The 25,373-nt window shown below is 43.9% G+C and overlaps 1 long non-coding RNA gene across 3 annotated transcripts in view; it reads right to left on the bottom strand.

The window, feature by feature from the left end:
- Positions 1–23,668, bottom strand: part of LOC309390494 — a 183,700-nt gene extending 160,032 nt beyond the window's left edge. The window contains exon 1 of one of the 3 annotated variants that reach the window (XR_014175140.1): positions 23,176–23,668. This is a non-coding gene — a long non-coding RNA (uncharacterized lncRNA). The remainder of the gene's footprint in view (positions 1–23,175) is intronic. The other 2 variants (XR_014175141.1, XR_014175142.1) reach the window with 2 other exon arrangements.
- Between the last annotated feature and the right edge of the window lie 1,705 nt (positions 23,669–25,373).

The raw sequence follows: 25,373 nt of genomic DNA, 5'->3' as shown, positions 1-25,373 counted from the left end.
GACCATTCAAAAGTTTAAAAGGCATTGGAAAAAGTGATATGACTATTACCATTGTAGAATCCCCAAAATACATGATCGAAATTCAGATGCTTGGCAACTGATCCATATTTATGATGGTTGCAGTATCTCTAAGCTGTTTTACAGAGTCAGCATACATGAGGCCCCCAACAATCTGGGTCCTCATTTTACCGACGTCAGAAGGATGGAAGGGTGGGAATCGAACTCTTCGTTGTGGGCAGAATTAGTCTGCAATACTACATACATTCTAACCACTTTGCCACCACAGCTCTTTATAAATCCCAGCACTGCCCAAGGTATCAAAGATGGAAAATAAATGAAGAAATGCACTGTATAAGTACCATATTTTTCGGAGTATAAGACACACCTTTTTCCGTCAAAAAAAGAGGCTGAAAATCTGTGTGCGTCTTATACACTGAATACAGCATTTTCTGCCTCCCAAAACCCCGCCCCCTTCACCAAAATGGCTGTGCATAGCCTTTAGGAGGCTTTCAGAGTGTTCCTGGGGGCTGGGGAGGGCAGAAATGAGCAAAAAAAATGGGCCGTTTTTTGCTCTATTTTGCCCCCCCCCCCCGCCCCCAGGAGCACTCTGTAAGCCTCCTAAAGGCTATCAATGTCCTTTTTTGACAAAAACGAGCCTATTTTCACGAAAAACAGGCCGGGTTTTGCTCATTTTTGGCCCCACCCACAGGAACACTCTACAAGCCTCCTAAAGGCTATCCATGCCCTTGGGGGGGGGGCATTTTTGCAAAAAACAGACCATTTGGGGGAGGTTTGCAGAGTGCAAAAACTTTTTTTTTAATTTGCCTCTTCAAAATGTTGGTGTGTCTTATACTCTGAAAGATATGTTAGTCATCAACTTACAACAGTTCGTTTAATGACCGTTCAGTTACAACGGCATTGAAAGAAGTGACTTATGAGCAATTTCCACAGTTGTGACCTCTGCAGCATCCCCATGACCAGGGGATCAAAATTTAGATGCTAAGAAACTGATTCATACTTATAGCCGTTGCTGTGTCCCAGGTTGTGTGATCCCCTTCTGCGACCTTTTGAAAACAATTTCAATGGGGAAGCCAGGTTCACTTAACAAGCATGTTACTAACTTAACAACTGCAGTGATTCGCTTAGCAAACTGTGGCAAAAAGGTCGTAAAATGGGGCAAAACTCACTTAACAACTGCCTCACATAGCATAAATGACATTTTTAGGCACAATTGTGATTGTAATTGAACACTGCCTATAGCAGAAAAGGAATTCATAAAATTGTGAGATTTCCTACTGGGAAGAAAACAAGACAGAATTACAATTTTGAAGCTGTGGGCTTTTCCAACTGTACAGCAATGTCAATATTATAGACCACAATCAGCAGAAGAGACAAAAAGGAAGAAATGTTTCCCAATTTAAGCTTTTCCCAGCTGGCACCCTGCAGAAATGCTTTACATAGGGGCAACCCCATTGATGAAGACTGGAAAGATCCACTCTGCTTCAGCGACCATTTGCAACACATTGTATTGACCGACTCTTTAAGTATGGCTATAAGTATTACAGATGTCTTCATTTTGGTGCAGACCTTGGAATGCTCCAAAGCATCACAATTAATGCAAGGAATTTCTGGGAGAAGCAATGACAAACCAGAATCACATGGAATGTTACATAATCTGAGCCATGAATAAATTAGCCTTCATTTACCACACACACACAAATGACTTCGAAGGTTGGGACTGAAACTAGAAGCATTGTAAATGATTAGTGGAAAAAGTTTCTTTTTCTAGTCACAAGAGCACTGAAGTTCTAAATAATTGGGATTAAGTGCACAGACCCTCCTGACTAAGAAGATTATCTTCCAAGCGAGCTAAAAATGTGGAACTTCTACTAAAAGGAACCTTTCTGCTCTAATACTGGGAGGATGGTTGTTTCATGCAGTTTTGCGAGTGCCCAACCATAGAGAGGCAATCCTAAAACAGACAGTTACCTTCAACACATTGGGAGAGCAAGGCGCATTGTAACAGAATAACAAAGTAACAGAGTTGGAAGGGACCTTGGAGATTTTGTACTTCAACCCCCTGGCTCAGGCAGGAAAACCTATACCCGTGATGGCGAACCTATGGCACACGTGCCAGAAGTGGCATGCAGAGCCATCTCTCCGGGGAAGCGAGCCGTCGCTCTTCTGGGTTCCGGCATGCCGGCCAGCCGGTCTTCAAGTGGGCAGGAGAGGCGGAAACCGGCAGAGCAGCTGACCAGTGCATAACATTGCCGTCACGTGATATATTGCCGTTTTTCCCTTTGTGGAACTAGGGTGGGCAAAGCCTAAGCGTGACACATCCGGCCCACGGGCCACCAGTTTGACACCCATGTGCTAGTGTTGAACAAATGCATGCAAATATGATTTAATATACCATGGATTAAAAGAAAAAAACACCCTATACCCTTAGCACAGTGGTGTCAAACTTAATTTCATTGAAAGCTGCATCAGGGTTGTGTTTCACCTTGGGGGGCTAGGGTGGGCGTGGCCAGGGTGGGTATGGCCAGCTCGATATTTACTTGGTATCGGGCACCTGTGGTGGCCCGAGCACTCTGCCAGTGAAAACGGGCTCCTGAGCTCCAATTCAGGCTGCGTTGGCTTCCTGCAACCCTCTCTGCTAGTGAAAATGGAATCTGGGAGGGACGCATGCAGCCCTCGCGAGCTTCATTTTCAGCTGCGATGGCCTCCATTTTCAGTGGCAGAGGCACTGCGGGCCGGTCCTTTGCTGTATCCCGGGCAGCTCCACAGACCAGATCTAAGCACCCCGTGGGACAGATCCGGCCCCTGGGCCTTGAGTTTGACATCCCTGCCTTAGCACGAAGAATGAATCATCCCATTACATTCCCAAGACTGCTGGCAATTGTAATTCAGAATAAAGAATACAAAACACACAAAAAATGTGGCAATGGTTGTTAAAAGCAACAATCTGCAAAAAGAAAGTACCAAGATAGAACTGCTAAAATCTGAGGTTAATTAAGCAAAACAAAAAGGGATAGGAAGTCATCGTGCATGGTATGAAAACAAAGCTTTTTCTATAGCGGAGAGCCAAAACTGACCTGAGAGTTAAATCCGCCCCACGGCGTATATGGGCTCTGCCTAGAGGCCTACTCTGAGTTGAAAGAAATAACACGCGGCACCGAAACTACCAGCAGAACAGACACTCCTGCAATGCCATTTTTCTTCAAGTAACTACAACATGAAGTAATACGACATCCATCAAATTTAGCTTCTTAACCGAGCTTCCCGAAACTGCTAGGATGGGGTAAAAAGAATTAGGGCTACTAACAGGATAACAGCCTACATTCATCCTGATCAGAAGGAGAGGCAATTAATCTTTTCACTTGTCAGGTGGCTGCCGCTGCCACAACAATCTCAGAAGAAGACGTCCATCTGTTACGCATCTGCTTACCCTGCTTGTTAGCCGCGCAGCGCTCACCTGAGCTGTCTGATGAGACGTTAAGCCGCTTAAGAGGTTGCCTCTTTAGCCCCTGGCCAGTTCCTCCAACGTCTTGTTCGGGACATTGACACTCATCAGAGCAGCAGTCCCCAACCTCTACCATTTGGCATCCCACCTTGAGGGAGGGAGAAGGGAACTGGGTGGCGGAACGGGGCACACGCATGTAGCAGGCTGGTGCGCAGGCACCCAGCTTGACTTGCACAAGCGGTGGGCCAGGCACACATACAGGTGCCCGCCGGCCCACCGCTTCCACAAGTTAAGCTGCATGTACATGTGCACTCCAGACAGTCACTTGCACGGCCCAATTCCAAATAGTCCATTAGTGATCTGCAGCTCAGAGGTTGGGGATTCCTATAGTAATGTACACCAACAACAACAATAAATAGAAATGGAGGGATAGGATAGGATAGGATAGGATAGGATAGGATAGGATAGGATAGGAGAATAGAATAGAATAGAATAGCTGTGTTTCCCCGAAAATAAGACAGGGTTTTGTTTTCTTTTGACCCCCAAAATAAGCAGTTGGCCTTATCTTCAGGGTGGTCTTAATATTTTTGAGGCGCAGGAAACAGTAAGCATGGACACCTCATGGCTGCTGCTGTGTGGCAATATTTTTCGGGGAGGGCTTATTTTCAGGGGAGGACTTGTTTTAGCGCAATTGGGCTTATTATCCGGGGAGGTCTTATTTTGGGAGAAACAGGGTAGAATAGGAATAGGATGGAATGGAATAGAGTAGAATATCAAAGTTGGAGGTCTTCTAGCCCAACCCCCTTCTCAAGCAGAAGCTCCTACACCAGCGGTGTCAAACTCACAGCCCATGGGCCAGATGTGTCAAGTGCTGGCCACGCCCACCCCCAGTTTAACAAAGGGGGGGGTGGAGTTGCGATACTTCACGTGATGACATGTCGCGAGTTTGACACCCCCTCCCCCGCCTATGCCATCTCAGCGAGGAATCAGGCCAATAAAATGACAAGGAAGTGAATATTCCAGTCATCATTTCCACTGCTAAAATAAAACTGACGCCAAACCACCCGTTGCCACCATTATACAGGTAACCCCTGTCTTGCAACCATTCATTTAGTGACCCTTTGAACTTACAACGGAACTTTAAAATATGACTCGTGGCTGTTTTTCACACTTACAATCCTTGCAGCACCCTCATGGTCACATGATCAAACTTCAGAGGCTTGGCAACTGACATGGACTTATGACAGTTGGTCATGGAAGCCAGATTCACTTAACAACTGTGTCACTAACTTAATATCTGCAGTGATTCCCTTCACAAAATGGGGCAAAACTCACTTAACAAATTTCTCACTTAGTGGCATAAACTTTGGGTTCAATTGTGGTGGTAAGTCAAGGATTACCTGTATCTACGAGTCTTGTTGAAACAGATGATATCTCACACATGTCTTCCATTTTTTGAATATCCCAACTATCAATTCCCAGCCCGAGGGGAGCGGTGGAGCGCTCCGGCGCCCTTAGAGCCTCCTTGGCCGTCGCCCTTGCTGCAGAGGCCTCTGCAGAGCTCGCTTGCCTGTCTTTGGTGAGTCCTCACTTAGTGTCCTGGGTCTCACTCTGTGACCTAGGCTGCGTGCCGCCTTAGCGATTGCTGCACGGTCTTTCTACCCCCGCTGGGGGTTTCCTCAGCCTCTAGTGATTGATCAGGCAGCCTGGAGGCAATTTTGATCGCTTTTGCAGCAATTTAAATTTTTTCCTTTAAGTTTCTTCAGGATCTCAGGATGAACACAGCTGTCCATTGGTGGACTGAGTGGATAACTGGGTGGAGCATGGTGACCAAGGCGTGGCTAAAAGAGCTTATCTGACTCAGTCCAATCAAGAGAGGACAAGGTCAACCCATCCTGGATACTCCTCCCCTCACTATGGAGAACAATGCAGTTGTTAAGTTAGTAACAACCGTTGTTAAGTGAATCTGGCTTCCCCAGTGACTTTGCTTGTCAGAAGATTGCAAAAGGGGATCACATGACCCTGGGACACAGCAACAGTAATAAGTACAAGTCAGTTGCCAAGCATATGAATCTTGATCACATGATCATGGGAATGCTGTAAAGCTTGCAACTCTGAAAAACAGTCCTAAGTCACTTTTTTTCAGTGGTGTAACTTTGAATGGTCACTAAATGAACTGTTGTTAAGTTGAGGACTACCTATATCCTTCAGTTTGGCCTGGTAATCATTTTACTGACAGGAAGAGGAAGATCAGGATCCTGACATTTAAAAAATAGGCATATTTGCAATTGTGATCATTTTTTAATGCCAGAGATTATATAAACTCTGGAAAGATTATGTTAAGGCAGTGGTGGCAAACTTATAGAATGCGTGCCACAGGTGGCACAGGGAGCCCTCTCTGCAGGCACGCGAGTCACCGCCCCAGGTTCGCTGTACCACGCATGCGCGCGCACCTATCAGCCAGCTGGTTTTTGGGTCTCTGCTGCCGCATGCGCTAGGGCAGGGCATATGCAGGAGATGTGCGAGCATGGAGGGAGCAGGGGACACACGCACACATGCATGGGGGGAGCACGGGGGGAGCACGCCCCTCCGCCCCATTTTTGGTCCCAGGAGGCTACAGGGAGGCCTGCTAGGCCCAAAATATGGCACAGGGGAAGGGGAGGTGTCGTGCGCGCATTGCATTATGTGTGTGGGCACGCAACGACAAAAAGGTTAGCCGTCACTGCGCTAAGTCATATCCCATTCTCTCATCTTCCCGCTCCCTCCCTTCAGGGAGAATTGAGATTCCCATCGTTCTCTCGTGGTCCAGGGGCCTTTGAAACTGTCAAGAAGTTAATTCTTTCAGGGGGCTGTGCATTAGCCAAAGCAAGAAAAAAAAATAATTTTAATAATTTTAAAATAAAATAATAAAAAATCACCATTGAATAAAATAACGGGGTATGCAATTTCTCCAGCCTTCAACTGAAATGACCTCCTCCAAAGATTCACGGTTTGAGATTGCAAGGGGAACCCATTTCAAGCCAAACATTTCTGGAAGAGAACCGTGGCTAATGGAATGGGGCTTGGAACAGGCTCCAATTCCCCCACATGGAAACACATTTGGCGCGTAATCACGAGTTTCTTGGAAAAACGCTATTAGTCTGAAGCAAGCCAACACATTTGCTTGCTATCCATCTCAACACGGTATGGCCAGGAATAGAGAGGGTGTCCTAAGTATTAGATGCCTCCTACAATCCTCCTGATCCTTGAAGATGGAATAGAATAGAATAGAATTCTTTATTAGCCAAGTGTGATTGGACACACAAGGAATTTGTCTTTAGTGCATATGCTCTCCGTGTGCATAAAGAAAAATAAAATAAAAATTCACCAAGAATCATAAGATACAACACTTAGTGATAGTCATAGGTTACTAATAAGCAATCAAATCATACTAGGAAACAAATAAAACAATATAAATTGTAAACATACAAGCAACATGGTTATAGTCATAAGTGGGAAGAGAGAGGTACTTTGGAAGGATGAGAAGAATAACAGTAATACAGTCTTAGTAAATAATTTGAGTGTTGTAGGGATTAGTTGTTTAGTAGAGTGATGTCATGAGGTGGAAAAATCTGTCCTTGTGTCTAGTTGTTCTGATGTGCAGTGCCCTATAGCGTCATTTTGAGGGTAGAAGTTGAAACAATTTTTGTCCAGGATGTGAGGGGTCTGTAGATATTTTCACAGCCCTCTGATTGCTAATGTTTTCCCCAACTTGTTACCTGTAGCACCTTATCTATCTTTGTGAAGATTGGTGGACCTTCCACTCCAGTCTATTTAAAGGATCTCTCACCTCAGATGCCGTAAGGGACAGAGTCTCAAGCTTCAAAACCTCGGGGATGATCACGTGGAAGGCAACACATGTTAACTGATCTGGCCCGTGGAAAGAGCTGAGATCTTCCAAATGCAGATCTAATGTGTTATTGACACACATGAATGAAATGCCAACCAAATGGCAACACGAGGCTTAAAACTGCAGCTCCAGCTTTGCCGTGTTTTTATTTGCCTCTTCTTCATTTCACCTGTAAAATTAATCCACCCAAGGATCTCTTGCTTTTCCCCCAAAAAAATAAAATGTGTCCTGCTGGATCACACCTTTGGCCCATCTAAGAGGCAGTTTGCTCTACTGGCTAAGTAATCAGGCTACAAACCAGGAGACTGTGAGTTCTAGTCCCACCTTAGGCATGAACGTCCACTGGGTGACTTGGGCCAATCACTAGGAGACTTTGAGTTCTAGTCCCACCCTAGGTAAGAAAATCAGTTAAGTGACTGTGTACCAATCATCAGGAGACTGTGAGTTCTAGTCCCACCCTAAGTATGAAAGCCAGTGAAGTGAATGTGGACCGATCAACAGAAGACTGTAAGTTCTAATCTAACCTTAGGCATGAAAGTCGACTGGGTGACTTAGGCCAATCACTAGGAGACTGTGAATAGTAGCCCCACCTTAGGAATAGAAGCCAACTGAGTGACTTTGGGTCAATCATCAGGAGATGGTGAGTTCTAGTCCCACCTTAGGCATGAAAGCCGACTGGGTGACTTTGGGCCAGTCACTCTCTCTCAATAATTATTACTTATAAACAGTAATAAAGGCAAAATAAAATCAAAGAAATGAATGAGTAAAGTAATCTGATACTCTGTCTTCTTAGCACCAGCACCCCTCACACACATCTCCTTTGGTCGATGACTGAGTCAAAAACTGGGCATGCTCAGTAGGAGGCGTGGCCAAGGATCTGATTGACTCAGTCTCCAAAGCGGTAGAGAAGTCTACACCCACGCACTTGGATTATCCTTCCAACACAGTGGAGGACCCATGAACCTCCTCTCAGCTGTCTTTCAAAGCAGTCCCAATGCCATCAGGGCGAATAGCGATTGGCCCCCATGGTTTCCATGAAGTGGTACAACCCATTTTTGAAGCCAGCCAAGCTGATAACTAGGCCATCGTGGGGCACTGAACTCCAAATTGAAGCCCTCAATGTGCAAAATAAAAGGTTCCCTTTTGTCCATCCTGCTCCTTCCAAGATTCAATTTCTTTGGGCAAGAGAAAAACAGCTTCTCCTTGTTCCCTTTATTTACACCAGACATAATTTTGTTCACATCAATGTCTCCTCTGACTCACTTCTAGACTAAAAAAAACCTCAAATGTTGCAACCTTACCTGAAAGGGAAGGAGAGACAGTCTCTTTAATATCCTAGTTGACCTCCTCTGAACTTTCTCTGGTTCCACAATATATTTTTGTAGGTGGGACCACCAGAACTCCACACCATATTCCAGATGGAACTGCACCAATTATTTATACAGGCAGTCTTCGACTGACAGAGCCCAAAATGTGTTGCTAAGCAAGACAGTTGTTAAGCAAGTTTGGTCCCGTTTTATGTCCTTTCTTGCCACAAGTGTTAAGTGAATATACTACAGTTAAGTCAGTACATAGTTGTTAAAGTGAATCTGTCTTCCCCCATCAACTTGGCTTATCATAAAAAGTGATCACGTGACCCCAAGACATTGCAACCGTCATAAATATGAGTCAGTTGCCTAACAGTCACTAAACGAATTGTTGTCAATTGAGGGCTGTGTTAAGCATTAATAGGTGGTAGACTAGATTCCTAGGGACGCGGTGGCTCAGTAGCTAAGACGCTGAGTTTGTTGATTGAAAGATCGGCAGTTCAGCAGTTCGAATCCCTCATGTCGCAAAACGGGGTGAGCTCCCGTTACTTGTCCCGGCTTCTGCCAACCTAGCAATCCGAAAGCACGTAAAAAGTACAAGTAGAAAAATAGGGACCTTTGGTGGGAAGGTAGCAGCGTTCTGTGCGCCTTCAGTGTTTAGTCATGCTGGCCACATGACCACGGAGACGTCTTCGGACAGCACTGGCTCTTCAGCTTTGAAACGGAGATGCACTGCCCCCTAGAGTTGGGAACTATTAACACATATGTGCGAGGGGAACCTTTACCTTTAGACCAAATTACCCCAGCACTTTTCCTATCTTTGGAAAGGCAGAGGAAAACCCAGATATATTGCAAGCTTCTTGAACATTTCAGACTAGTTTCCATCATCCTTGCTATTTGGCATGAAAATTATAATATTCCCTGAGAAGGGTGGGAATTGCACCTCCACGTGGGAGAAGGCTGTTATATTTTTTACCGCCGTGGGACTCTAAAACAGAGTTTTTTGGTTGCACAGAATGACTTGACAGTATTCCAGGAATTTGTTCCAAGAGACACTAGTTTTGTGAATGCAGCATCCATTCATTCAATTTCACTAATCAAATATGAGGCCCTTCCATGAATGAAGAGAAAATGTTGGCAGATGTCTTCATCAGACACCCCATCAGAACAACTATCAGGAGACAAACAAAAACCACCAAAAAGACAATCGAAAGGAAATTAACAGACAAATGTATGCTTTTATGTGGAAAAAAAAAACACACAGGAAAGAGTTTTCCTTCGATGTTTCCTTGTGAAATAGGATTTTCCACAACCAAAGCCAAATATTTAAATAAACTGCATGTCACCCTGACACAATTATATTTTTAAAGTATGTCTCCCTTCAGGCATCGATCAAAGATGCTGCCAAATACAAGGTCACCCCCCCCCCCCCGTTAATATTTTAAATAGAAGGGAAAATAAGTACACTTAATTTTGTTTTTAAAAAATGCTTTTTTCTCCCAATAAGAAGCCCCGTTTGTTCCTTGTTATTCTGCTCAATAAACTCCTATTTCAAACTCCGGTTTCTGCTTTATTTGTTTGGTTGTGTTTTATGCCACCCTGCTTCTTGAAGAATTTCAACCACAGTGTCTCCCAACCTTGTCAACTTTGAAATATGGACTTCAACTCCCAGAATTCAGTGCTGATTGGAGGTTGAAAAAGGTTATTATAAGGTATGTTTAAATAATGGGAAGACTGGTCCTTGAATGGCGTATTGGCAGAGGTGGTATTCAGCCAGGTTCGGGTGAACCAGTAGCGGAGATTTTGAGTAGTGTGGAGAACCGGCAAATACCGCCTCTGGTTGGCCCTACCCTCCCGCCCCTGTTGTTCCGTCCTATATCCCCTTGTTTTTTAGTTCAGCTGATTTGCGCGGCAGAGCAGATTGTCGCGCCTCAGCTGTGCTAAAACACAGCTCAGCTCACCAGCGCTGACACCGCGGGTTGTCTCTCTCATGGGTGGTCCGATTGTTGTCGTCAGGGGTATCATTATGCTTTGTCAACCCTGAAAGACAGGGAAGGGCTTTTGATTGTACAGGTAGCCTTCCCTTCGTGACTTCTTGTTCAGCAACCATTCGAAGTTACAACAGTCCTCAACAAGAAGACTTATGGCCGGTCCTTGAAGTTGTGGATGTCGCAGTGTCCCCACAGTCACAGGATTGTAATTGGGGCACTTGGCAACCGGCACACAGTTACAATGGTCACAGCTTCCCACAGTCACATCATCACCACTTCCGATCTTCACTGCCAGCTTCCAATAAGTCAAGTCAATGAGAACAGCCACCACCTGATGTTGTGCTTAATGACTGCACACGATTCCTTAACAACCACAACCTGAACTGTCATTGAAGATCGCATTTAATTTCATTGTACAAGGTACAATGACAATAAAGTAAAGTAAACTAAACTAAACCTGTAGGAAAAGTTTTTAAATCCCACCATATTGGGACTTTGAACAATTTAAATAATGAAGGGCTATGCCTTATATGAACATGTGTATTAATATTATGACTAGCAATAGTGAGCTGATTAGAAGTTAGAATAGAGATAGAAATAAGAAATAGGGGAAATATTAGCAGATTTTTTTTCTCTTTTTATTTAATAGAATGAGTAATTATTTGATGGAAAAGATTAGAGGAGAAAAGATGGTATTATCAGGCATGCTTACAACATTATTGGTATTAAAATGAAATATTGAAATATTGAATAACTACATTAAAAAATAACCATGTATATTAATACTAGAATTATATAAGTTTGATTAATATAACAATTATTATGATTAGCATTATTGATCTTTGTATCAAAATAAATTATACCCAGGCACCACACTGTTCATGTACTGATATTGATGTATATTTAAAAATTAAAAAAACTAATTTTAAAAAAAAGTTGCCAAAGTTGAGAAACACAGATTTAGACAGCTACCAATCAAAGCTATGTTGCTTATGCACCAAAGACAAATTCCTTGTGTGTCCAAGCACCCTTGACCAATGAAGGATTCTATTCAATTCTATTCCATGCAGTAGGGCTGTATTGCTATTATCCTTTCTATCTTTCCTACTATCTTCTCCTATTGGTATATGATTTATCACTTGTTTGTAACTTATGATTTATGATTGTCTCTTATGATTTGTGATTTACTACTTTGTTGTTTGTATGTATACCAAGAGTTTATGCACTGGAGACAAATTCCTTGTGTGTCCAATCACTTTTGGCCAATAAAGGAAATTCCACTATTCCAATTCCAAAAAGTCACTAAGTGAGCAGTCATAAGTGGAGGACTACTCACCCATATGTCCTCATTTGCCTTACAATTTACATCCCATTTTTTCTGGATATTGCACTTGAGAGTAAAGGAAAATATTAGCAAAGTTGACCTTAACAGTGAAAGGATTCATTTCTTTCTAATGAAATAACGGGATTCAAAATCCCAAACATAAATTTTATGTAGAAGTTATGTTCCCACTCATACCACAGAGTTATTTGGGAGGATTTTCAGGATAAGTGTTGATAAAAGAATTATTATTCCATAAGGCAGCAATGGGTCATCTGTATAAGCGGTCTGTCAAAATCATGATTTGTTTTTTTGACAAAGGAGCAACTGAGTTAGCGTGCCAAAATATAATTTCAATGCCTTTTTCTCTCCTTTTCCTTTTTTTAAAAAAATTTAAATTTTAATTAATTTTAATATATTCATTCATCTTTAAGAGCACTGCAAGTGTCTGTATTTTTAAATATTTCATAATAAAATTAGGGGTGTAAATTATTAAAGCCCAAATGCAAAATGTTTTTGGATCATTCAAGAACCCTCAAACTCTGTTTCCAAGGCTATAAAATCATCAGGTAAAATAGCAAAAAGCTCTGAGGCCCTCCAACCTAGGAAAATTTGGTGTGCAATTATGACAATTATATCATTACTACAAATTGCATAAACAGAAGAATCCTCTCAGCTACCTGCAATTCTCATGACCTGTACTCTGAACATTTGTTCTTCACGTACAACAAGATGTCCGTGTCAACCATATAATCTCATGAAAGTGTCAAGTACACAATATTTCCAACAAACTTCCAGTAGGCCCGTTGGGCCTGTTTTTTGCCCTCCCCAGGCTCCAGAGGCTTTGTGCAGACATGCATCTGTGTGTGTGTGTGTGACTTTGCATTATGGGTGCTGGCACGCACGCTATCGTGCGTGCATGCTCTCATTTTGGCACCCAACAACAAAAAGGTTAGCCATCACTGCCCTATGCCTTTTGCTAGCAGCTAGAGAAATGGCTTAATACCATTGGCCAATCAATGAAATTTAGAATATTATCTACTCTAGCTCCAGGTCTAATCGAGGTCATTATTCACCCCTTGTAAGTCATTGATGGTTTAATGCATCAGTAACCCACCTTGACAATTTTAAGATTTGTGGACTTCAACTCCCAGAATTCCCCAGGAATACATGCCTTCTGGGCACAATCAAGAGCAACTTGTATTTATAGATCACTAGATGGGATACCCGTGCTTCACGATAAAACTATGCAGGAGAAATTCGGTTCACAATCCGTTGGCTTAGTAGTGATCGGTGATTCAAACACATAAGGGAATATCGTTCCCACCTCGAGTGGAAGGTGGAAGGCATAGATATTTTGGTGAGGTACTGACGTTTAGTACTGTAAAGAGCCCCAGACCACTCCTGAGTGAAGGAGTGGAACGTCTGCCACTTTGAACTGAGGTAACGGAATGTGAGGCAACTTGCAATTGGAACAGACTTCTTTTCAGGTGGGGAGGGGGAGTAGAATATCTAACTCCTTAGCATCAGAGCGTGTTAATATAAGGCAACTGGTAGTTGGAACAGAGTTCTTTTCAGGTGGGAGGGGGAGTAGAACTCTTTCGCATCAGAGCGTGTTAATGTATTAATTAATTAATGTACAAGAAATATTAATGATCTGATGGTCATTTCAAAAAAATCCTTTCTTAGCAAGCACCTAGAAGCCAAGAGGAACATACGTGCCAAATTTCAGCTTTGTAGGCTTTATGGTTCTGGAGATTTTGTGATGAGTGAGTGATAGTTGCCTTATATATATATATATATATTTGCAAATACTTCCTAGATAATTCTTGTGACAACAAGAAAGCAATATATATTTAGAATTCACTTGCTCTCATGCCATTTTGATGCTCACCCCTGCGGTAGGAAACAGGATAAGACAAGAGAATAAAGAACCAGGAGAATCAAGATCTATTGCACAATAAGCTCATAAAGACTTCTGAGTTAAGTTAAGATCAAAATGTTATCTGACAAAGTAAAGGACAAGCAAACTGGAAAATATCTTCCAAAATTCCAGGCAACCTTTAATTTAGCAAGACACAGAAAGCTATGAAACAGGAAGTCTAAGCCCAGCTATGTGGACAGGTGTCTAGGAACAGTATCACCTCTGGATACCTTACAGGAGCAGCTTATGACCCACAAACAGAATAACAGAGTTGGAAGGAACCTTGGAGGTCTTCTAGTCCAACCCCCTAGTGCTGCTAACACTCTTATATCAACACTTATGCAGGTAGTCCTTGCCTTACAACAGTTTGTTTAGTGACCATTCAAAGTTACAATAGCACTGTAAAAAGTGACTTATGTCTGTTTTTCACACCTATTGCAACATCCCCATGGTCACGTGATTAGAAGTTGGGCTCTTGGGAACTGGCTTGTATTTATGACGGTTGCCACGTCCCAGGGTCATGTGACCACCATCTGCAGCCTTCCCAAGTCGGCTTCCAACCAGCGCCGTCAACAGGGGAAGGCAAATTTGATTAATGACCACAGGATTCACTTAACAATTGCAGTGATTCATTTAACAACTGAGCAAAAAAAAAAAAAAAGTTGCAAAATGGGGCAAAACTCACGTCACTGCCTTGCTTAGCTGCAAAAGTTCGGGGCTCAATTGTGGTCACAAGTCGAGGAACGATCTGTGATTGCAAAGGCGTGGAGAGAGAAATAAGATGGGAAACAGCCCTCCTATCAGCCAAAGAGCAAAAACCCTCAAGCAGCTACATCGGCACTTCGTGCTTGTGATGAAAAGAAAATGAAACTTTGGTTTTGGTTTTGTCGATCCAATAGATTTGTTGTTATAGAAATGGGTAGTTATATACTACTAACGTGTAAAAGCAAAAAGTTGAGGCTGAAGTGTTTTTAATCTTGTACTATGCTAAAGAGCCTCGAAGGTCTACGACTTTTTTTTCTTTGTACCTTACATTTTCTTTCCTCTTCTTTTTTTTCCCCTCTTTTCCCAATTTCCCATTTCTATTTCTCTTTAAATTTATATATATATAGATAAAACGATAAAAGCCATAAAGAAAACCTCATTTGTTCCTCTCATCTGCCAACCTGGAATTAAGGAGAAACTTCCTAACAGTGAGGATAATTAACCAGTGGAACAGCTTGCCTTCAGAAGTTGTAGGGCCGGGATGGCGAACCTATGTGGCACGCAGAGCCATTTGTCAGGGCACGCAAGGCGTTGCCCTGTCAGCTGGTTGAGGCCATTTTCCGCCTTCCCCAGGCTCCAGAGGCTTTATAGGAGCCTGGGGAGGGCAGAAACAGCCCTCCTTCCCTGAAGCCCCCGGAGCGCATAAAACAGCCCTATGAGCAAACCAGAAGTGACTTCCGGTTTGCTCGTAGGGCCGGTTTTAGCCATCCTGAGCCTTCAGGAGCCTTTATAGGAACCTGGAGAGGGCGGAAGTACATTCTTGTACTTCCAGTTTGCCCATACGGCTGGTTTTTTGCACTCCGGAGGCTTCAGGGAAGCTCCTGAAGCCTCTGGTAGGCCTGGGGGGGGGGAGCTATTTTCGCCCTCTCTAGGTTCCTATAAAGCCTCTGGAGCCTGGGGAGGGTGAAAAAAACATGCAAAAATGCAGAGGAACGCTGGTCATGCGCTGGGGGTCGCACATTGCATTATGGGTGTTAGCAGGGGTTCCCTTCCAGCTCTATTCTGCTTGAACCTACATTTAGTAAGGAATACCTAAAGAATGGAGCTGGCTCATCGTGGCCATAAGTTAAGACAGTACGTCAGTGGTAGGTTCTTCTCCCCATAGCTACCGGCACGCTGCGCATGGGGCCGGGCCTCCCGGTCATACACGCATGCTGCTCATGATATATCTAGATCTAAAAGGTTCAGAAAACTGCAGACAATGGTATTCCATGTGGCATTCTATGGAAAATAAGGTTGGATTTTAAAGAAGCAAGATGGTAAGAATATTGAAGATCGTGAGTTTTGGTGTGGAGAAGACGTCTGGAAAAAAACATGGACAACCAAAAAAACCAAACCAAAGGTTCATGGTACAAATCAACAGAGCTCTCACTTGAGGCACAAATGACAACTCTCAAATTATTTTACTTTCAACATGTTACCCAAAGACCCAGCTTCTCTAGAGAAGCTTCTAATGCTGGGCAAAATGGCAGGAAAGATGAAAAGACAACCAGCAACAAGGTAGATGGACTTGCTTATCAACGATGGATATGTCATTGGAAGACCGGCTAGAGACAGACCATTATGGAGGAAATCATTACACTAAGAGTTGTTGTAAGAGTCAACACCAACTTGATGACTCAATCAACAATGGATCATTTAGAACCCCAACATACTTTAAACTTGACCAATTTTGTAAAGAACATTCATTTATAAAGAGCAGAAACTACAGTATTTTTTGGAGTATAAGACACACCTTTCCCTCAAAAAAAGAGGCTGAAAATCTGGGTGCATCTTATACACTGAATACAACATTTTTGCCTCCCAAAACCCGCCCCTTCACCAAAATGGCTGCGCATAGCCTTTAGGAGGCTTTCCGAGTGCTCCTGGGGACTCAAGAGGGCAGAAATGAGCAAAAAACGGGTCATATTTTGCTCAATTTTGCCCCCCACCCGGAATACTCTATAAGCCTCCTAAAGGGTATGCATGGCCTTTTTTGACACAAAATGGGCCGTTTTTTGCTTGGTTTTGCCCCACCCCTACCCCCCAGGAGCACTCGACAAGCCTCCTAAAGGCTATTCATGCCCTTTTTTTGGGGGGGGGGGGAAACGGGCCCATTTTTGGGAGGTCTGCAGAGTGCAAAAACTTTTTTTTTAATTTGCCTCTTCAAAACCTTGGTGCGTCTTATACTCTGAAAAATACGGCAAGTCAACTAGAGGCATTCTTATAAACAGGACAAAACAAGCTCTCCTCAACAATGGTGATCCAAGAACAGAAAATCGCTAGTATCCGAGTGTCCAGATACTTCGCTGGCTCAGTGATGGCACCAGGAATATCACCTGAGAAGTGTCTTGGGCTCTTCCTTGCCACCCAGGTTAAGAAAAAGTGATGATAGTTTCCGGCACTCCCTTTTACATCACCTTATCTTTATTGCCCTACGTGTTTATTTACTTATGACTTTGCATACAGCTACCGAAATCTCTCCGTGGTTTACAGTAAGTTTCATTAGCACCATTCTATTGAATCTACCCTTACACGTCCTTTTCAAGGAGCCCTTTCTGAAAATCAAAAAATGAGTAATAAGATTTTGATTTTAAAAGAAGGAAATCAACAATCTCCATGTCCTTGTGTATAAGTTGTGTAACTTCTTAAAATAAATATAAATATATGCCATACTTTTGGGAGTATAAGACGCACTCCCCCCCTAAAAGAGGGTGGAAATGTCGGTGAGTCTTATACACCGAATGCGGCCATTTTTGGCTTCCCCAAATCCCACCCCAACGTGTCCCATTTTCGCCAAAAACTGGCCTGTTTTTCGTAAAAACAGGGTGCGCAGAAGGTTTGAGAGGCCTGCAGAGGGCTCCTGGGGGCTGGGGAAGGCAAAAATGGAGGTGCATGGGGGGGTTTCGAGGCCAAAAATGGTCCCGCTTTTCATAAAAACAGTCGTGTTTTTCTCAAAAACAGGATGTGTAGAAGGTTGCTCCTGGGGGCCAAGAAGGGCAAAAACTATTTTTTTCTTGTTTTCATCTTCGAAATCTTAGTGCGTCTTATACTCCGGTGTTGTCTTTTTGTCAGAAAAATGTGGCAAATATATATTAAAAATTACCCACTTATTTCTGTGGAACTGTCTTTGTACAAATTACTTTTGTGGTTTTCGTGGTCAAACGCAGTTTATACATTTTGTTTCTGAAATAAATAAGCAACAGTTGATCTGCAGCCCCCCAAATTTCAACTAGCCTTGGTTATTAGCCACCTTAATTGAATCCTAAAAAAGTGCACATAGTCCCTGACTTACAACAGTTCATTTAGTGACTGTTCAAAGTTCCAATGGCACTGAAAAAAGTGACAATTTTTCTCATTTACGACCATGGTCACCTAATTAAAATTTGGATGCACGTTAACTGGTTCCTGTTTATGACAATTGCAATTGTTCCAGGGGTCATGTGATCCCCTTTTGCGACTTTCTGACAAGCAAAATCAATGGGGAAGCCAGATTCATTTAACAACCATGTTACTAACTTAACCACTGCAGTGAATCACTTAACAACTTCGGCAAGGAAGGTTGTAAAATGGGGCAAAATTCATCAAGCAACTATTCCATTTAGCAACAGAAATGTTGTGCTCAATTTTGATGGTAAATCGAGGACTACCTGTAATAGAATTTAGTCCTCTTGGAGGATATGTTTTCATTGCTTTCTTCCATGACATCTAATTAGATCAGTGTTTCTCAACTTTGGCAACTCGAAGATGTCCGGACTTCAACTCCCAGAATTCCCCAGACAGAAACACTGAATTAGATAGTCCCAGGGTGGATTTGATTTAAATCACAATTTAAATTATGATTTAAATAATTAGTAAAAAGGCTTGATTTAAATCAACTTGACTTAAATCATAATTTTTAAAGAGAAACTATCATCTCTGTCCCGGGAATTCGGGAATTTGCCAACATACATCTCCTCCTCTGACCCGCTGTTGAATCACCGACAGTCCCAGTCACTTTAGTGGGATGGCTGGTGATGCAGCAGTGACCCAACCAGGTGAGGGATGTGGGGGGCAGCAGGTGAGTGGATGCCCACTAACAGATCCATGATGGATCTGCCCACTAACAGATCCATGAGTGGATGCCCACTAACAGATCCATGATGGATCTGAAATGACAGGCGCTCTTTAAATGCAAGGACTCACTCTTGCTGGTAGTTAGAATCTTTAATATTATAATTTGCAAACAAAATGAAGGTTTCCTATTTAGAGTGCATATTATCTCAGCTTGCAGAATTTCGATTCCTTGAATGAGTTTACCAAAAATGTAAATATTGCAGAATATAGAGCCCAGTGCTACATAACTGAGCTCCATTTCATGCTGAATAGACTAAATTCTTAATGTATCTTAAATCGAAGCTATCTTTAGACAGAATTTTACTCCAAAAGAATTTTATTAAAATGAATTTGATAAAAATCAAAACAATCTGATAAAAATCAAAACAATCTGATTTTTAAAAAATTAAATCATTGATTTTTATCCACCCTGGATAGTCCTCTACTTACACCCATTTGTTTAACGACTGTTTGAAGTTACAATGGCACTGAAAAGTGACTTACAACCAATCTTCGCACTTAAAAACCGTTGAAGGCCATGTGATTAAAATTCGGGAACTTGCCAACGTACATGCATTTTAGGAAGGTTGCAGCATCTTTCAAGAGACATGTGATCACCATTTGCGACCTTCCCAGCCAACTTCCAACAGGTCAATGTGGGAAACTAGGTTCCCTTAACCACCATGTGATTCACTTAAGAATCATTGCAATAATCCACTCGTTATTATGATTCACTGAACAAACATTGCAAAAACGAAAGATCATAAAATTGAGCACAGATCACTTAACAACTGCCTTACTTAGCAATGGAATTTTTGTTCCCCAATTATGGTCGTAAACCGAGGACTGCCCGTAGTTCATAATTAAAACAAACTTAACAAAAAAAGTTGGACCATAAGGAAGGCTGAGCGCCAAAGAATTGAGGCCTTTGAACTATGGTGCTGGAGAAGACTCCTGCAAGGCGATCCAACCAGTCAGTCCTAGAGGAGATCAACCCTGACTGCTCTTTAGAAGGCCAGATCATGAAGATGAAACTCAAGTACTTTGGCCACCTAATGAGAAGGAAGGACTCACTGGAGAAGAGCCTAATGGTGGGAAAGACTGAGGGCAAAAGGAGAAAAACAGAGAACGAGGTGGCTGGATGGAGTCACCGAAGCAGTAGGCACAAGCTTAAATGGACTCGGGAGGATGGTAGAGGACAGGAAGGTCTGGAGGAACATTGCCCATGGGGTTGCAACGGGTCGGACAAGACTTTGGTAAACAAGTATATAATCCTTTCCTGAGCTTCTCCTGCTGGAAGAGGAAGGGAGGTCAAACGGAGATCTGTCTTTCAAATCTTAACAACAGTAGAGAGAAAAGCTTTAGCAGACCAAAACTGGCAACACAGGGGTGTCAGATTAAATCTAAAAAAAAAAAAAAAACCAGCCCTGAGCCTGATCTATTTCTATATTTTACACAAGCCATGAAAATCTTTCTGACACATGGACATCCTGCTTTGCATTAAAAGGATACAATCGTTTTAAGTGAGAATGTGAAAAGAGGACGCGCTCTCCAAAGGAGTCCTTTTTTTCTACACAAATAACGTGCATCTTTCCCGGTTAAAAAAACTCTGGGACAAAAAAGGCACATATGCACAATCCTGGGGGAAACGGCTTTTTCCAATTAAAAGGAAAGTTGGTTACAAAAGGGTTTCTTCCACAAAATCAGCCTTTCCGAAGAAAGATGCAAACAGGCCTAGCTTCAAATTCCTATTTTACTGCGATATTTTGAATCCCTTTCTCCAATCTGATCAGATACAGGGAAATTGAGACTACGATTCCCAGAATCCCCCTTAACCAAACGAGCTAGGAACTTTGGAAACTCCAAGTCTCTTAACATGTCTAAAGGCATCACCTTTACAAGAAAGCCAGCCTTAAAAAAAATAATTTATAATTCAAAAGGAGGCCATATATGAAAGCAGTGCAGTATTCTGAGCTCCAGGAAAAGAAGTCCTGGTTAGACAATGAAATAAAATAACAAACAGAACAGGAAGACTACATTTTGTGAAATATTGCAGCCAGAAATAGCTACCATGTCCCTTGCCACTTTGGTTACAGGCTACAGTTTTTTAAAAGACAAATAATATTGCATTTTATATTAGGGCTATCAAAGAATAGTCATCTCCTGGCTATGATCATTTATTTTTAGTGCAAGCTAGGAGTAGTTTTAAAATATTGCTTCAGAAATCACATATACCCCCCACAGGGCAATATTACAGATTATGAATGTATAAGCAACTCTCCTATAAAAATACAAATCGTGCAACTCTGCATGAAATAAGCTATTTGAAGAACTCCACAAATAAGGCCGTGGAAAATGTTAACCTCCGTTGGGACGATTTATTTAAACCTTCTGCAGGCCTGTTAAAAACAAGGAGGACCAAAAACTCAGCATAATTAGCATTAATGACTTCTAACAAAAAAAAAATATCCCTGCATCAAAATAATGGTAATGCAATTGGTTTTATACACTTCAATGGGAATTAACTGTAATATTGATATGACTTATGATTCTTCATTCTTATGAACAAATATCCAGTTAGAAACCGTATCGTATTTATTTCATATTTGTTGGGAGGGGAAGCAACTGCTCCAAAGTAAGTGGCAGTTTATCAACTGCATCATAAATTAAATTGTTTTCCACCAAATAATCCGCCCCAGAAGATGCACATTTCAAGACGGGATTATCTGAAACACAATAAAAGGAAATGTTGGTGTCACTGGAGTTTCAGAATGACACAGTGCAAGTCAGAAATAAGGGCCAATGCAAACATGTCTCAACTTGTCAATTTGAGCCTGGTGCTATCATATTCAGGACGCAATTTTATTTTGATTTTAACAATGCCTGTTCTTTTTCCATGTGTACTTACTACTCTTTGCAACCAAAGCACAAATATTCCTCCTCAGTGGGAGGAGGGTTGGATCTTCCACGGACATGCACTTCTGCACACCACGGACATGCACTTCTGCACAAACGTTTCTGCCCACTCTATCCACGACCCTGCTGTCCTTCTTTAGGATGGGACAACCAACCCATTTACTACTCTTGATGTGCATTTACTACTCTTTTGCAACCAAAGCAAAAATATTCTCCCTCGGTGGGAAGGTTGGATCTTCCAGGGACATGCACTTCTGCACAAACATTTTGGCCCACCCTATCCAGGGGCCTGCTTTGGTTCTTTAGGATGGGACTACTAAACCTTGCACCTTTCCCCCCCAAAAAACACCTTGACTTGGCCATCCCAAAGGGGTTTGTTGCAGGGAAATGTAGCAGGGCTTGAAAAAGGGGAAGGGGAGGCAATGTTGACTTTTGCAGAGGGAAACATTTTGGGCAGGGGGTTTAGAGAAATATAATCAGTTGCAAGAGGCAGAAGGGAGGGGGGATCACCTTACAGCGATCCAGGGGGAAGAAAAGTGCCTTTTCTTGATTTAAGGATGGTCGGATCCCCCACAGGAGAGAGGGAGAGAGGGGGGGAGAGAGGGAGGCGAGAGGAAGAGAGAGGGAGGGAGAGAGAGAGACCCCAATTCGGGTTCAGAGAACTAGAGTGGGGGAGACGTCGAGGGGGGAAAACCGGCCACCTCCCAGCAGACAACGGCAAGCCACGATCCAAGCCAGGATTCTCGGGCTCATCCAAGCCTGCCCTTTGGCACCAGCGGCGGCGAAACCCTGGGCGAACCCGACCCCCGGATTCGACGCGAACCTTGCCTTCCCAGACGGCGAGGACGAGCAAGCCTCAAAAGAAAATCCAAGCGTGCCACGATGCCAAGGCGTCAACGAAGGGGGTTTTTTGGGAGGAGGGGGATCCCTCATTTGGGGGGGCTGGGAGATGGGGAAAAATAAGGCCAGTTTTGGGGGGTGGGATGGGTTTTGGGGGAAGGGGAGAAGCCAAAGAGTTGGAATGGGCCAGGAGATCCGACGACCCTCTTTCCATCCCCTCTCCCTCCATTGTAAGGGAGGGGGGTGGGCTGTATTTCTCCGGGACCCTCTTAAAAACGGATCTGATTATTGGGGGGGGGGGGTGAAGCTCTGCAGGCCGATGGGGGCTGCCTATGCAAAGAGACCGACCCACGTCCACCCCTAACAGCAGCAGCAGCGCGCGTGGATCGGCGGGTGGACCGCCGCCAGGGGATCACCGTCCGCTCCTCCCTCCACCCACCCCGCAAAACCCCCACGCGAGGCGATGGCTGATGGAAGGGCACCTGTAAACTTCGAGCCAACTCCCGAGGCTCCGAGGACTCGCGAAGGAAAGGCGTTGGAGACAAAGGCAAAGGGAGCAAGTGGGAAAGGGACGATCGCCGCCTCCCCCACCCCACCCCCACCTCCCTCTCCTCCCCCATCCCACCCCACGCGCCTTCTTCATCTGTTCTACCCACCCCCCTCCACTCCGATCTCGCGGACTTACCCACGCATCCTTCCCTTCCTTCCTTCCCCAGGCCCGTCCAAGTTCCCCCTTTCCCCAGTTTGGGGGAAGCCTTTGCAAAAGTTCTTCGCCGCCTCGATCGGGGCTCGTTTGTTTTTTTGTTGTTTTTTTTCCCGTTTCCAAAAAAAAATAATCAAGAAGCGTCCACGGCCATGAAGGAGAAGAATTAGAATTAAAAAAATAAAAATAAAGCAACCCCTGGGAGGATAAAGGGCCGCCACCAGGCCGCACTTCTGCGGCGAGCGAGGAAGGCTCGGCTGGCTGCTTGTTTCCCATGTGCTCGCCGGAGCACGCGCTCGCCTCAATGGAACGTTGTGCTGGCTGGAGCGCTGTGACGTCACGCCCCCCCCCCCCCAGCAGCTGATCCTGCCTCGCAGCCTTGCAACGACGGCGACGGCGGTCTTGCAAGGGAAACTTGCGCGGCTCCGATGGGGGACGTGCAGTTTGCAGCCCCGAGTCCCCCTCGCATCTTTCCCAAGACGCGGTGGAAATTGAGGGGGCGGAAGCGAGGAGGAGGAGAAAGGGGGAAGAGCGCGAGGCACAAGTGCCGGAGATGACCCAACTTTATTTCTCCCCCCCCCCAACACCCGTGTCTTAACGGAGCTGCTCCTCTACCCCTCGGATAACGGCTTTAGCCGGCCTGGGGTCGTTCCTTCACACATACAGCTTGCTTTTTCAATATTCCAAACTAATCTGGGTATGTGTGTGTGTATGCACACACATACACGTATATGCACACAGACACACACACACACACACACATATACACATACATAAACAGAGACAGAGACCAACACTTGGCCTTATTTTTGGGGAGGTCTTACAATTTGTGAGGTGCAGGAGGAGGCGAGTGTGGTCACCTCATGGCTGCTGCTGTGGTGCAGTATTTTCAGAGATGGAGATGGCTATTTTCGGGGGGGGGGGGTATTTTAGTGCATGCGCTCAAAAGCCTGATTGGGTTTATTATCCGGTGAGGTTTTATTTTCGGAGAAACAGTGTGTGTGTGTATCTTTGTATATATATACATACACACACACACACACACACACATATATATATATATACACATAGACATATACCAGTGGTGGATTGCAGGCGGTATACCCCAGTACGGGCGTACCGGTGCCTGCCCGGAGCACCGGGTACCGCTCCGGTACGGTGCTCAGGAGGGCCCACCCGTGCTCCTTACCTGTCTTTAAAGTCTTCGGCATTTCCACGCACGGCACATACAGTGCTTGCGCGATGCTCTGCCGAGCAGCTGGAGCATTGCGGAGGTGTCGCTGGACGGTAAGACTCATGCACGCACTGCCCACGTCTATGTGGACGCCGCCGGGCCCGTTCCAGGATCCAGAACCCACCACTGACATATACATACATACACATGCACACACACAGACACACACATATACATATATACACACACACACACACACACATGCATACCCACCCACACATATATATACACACATACATATACATACACACATACACATGCAGACAAGAGTAGCTTCTGGGTTGTGAGTGGTGAGGGTGTGCTCAGTGCATGTGGGGGGGAGGGAGACGGAGTGACTGCAATGACCATGTTCCTGGCAATTTTTCAGCCAGACCTTGCAAGTTCTATCTTCAAGGAAGAGCAAGAGGTGGAGATATGAAAGCTTGGCTGGTCCCAAAATAGCTGCGCGGGGGGGGGGGGGGGAGGTGGGAGGATGGGGTAATGGGGGTGGTGGTATAGGAGACAGCTAAGGAGAGAAAGTGCGTGCCTATATATCAGCCTAGGATACTGCTCTTGATGGGTTCACCTGCAGCCTTCATCTCTTTTTGCTCCACCGCATTGAAACACCATATTGAATCATGTAATGTCTGTGGGTGTATGCATAATTTTGTATTTATTTGTTTGTTTAGTCATGTTTATGGAGTGTATATTAGAGGTGGAGACCCTTTGAGAGCCATATGCAATGAAATTTCATTGTCATATATACCGATTAGTGTCCATTCAAAGTGACAATAAAGTTATTCGAAGTCTAAACATCGTATATCTCTGATGGCGTGATTGATGATGATGACATATATCCATTCAGTTGCGCCCAACTCTTGGCTATTCTATGGGCCAAGTCACTCCACTTCTCCCAATCTTGCTTCTTCTGACCTAGGCTTCCCAAGAGCATGAAGCAAACTCCTAG

The sequence above is a fragment of the Natrix helvetica genome (assembly GCF_964273705.1).
Source record: "Natrix helvetica genome assembly, chromosome: 4".
Lineage (NCBI taxonomy): Eukaryota > Metazoa > Chordata > Lepidosauria > Squamata > Natricidae > Natrix > Natrix helvetica.
This window is presented reverse-complemented; position numbering and strand designations above follow the sequence as displayed.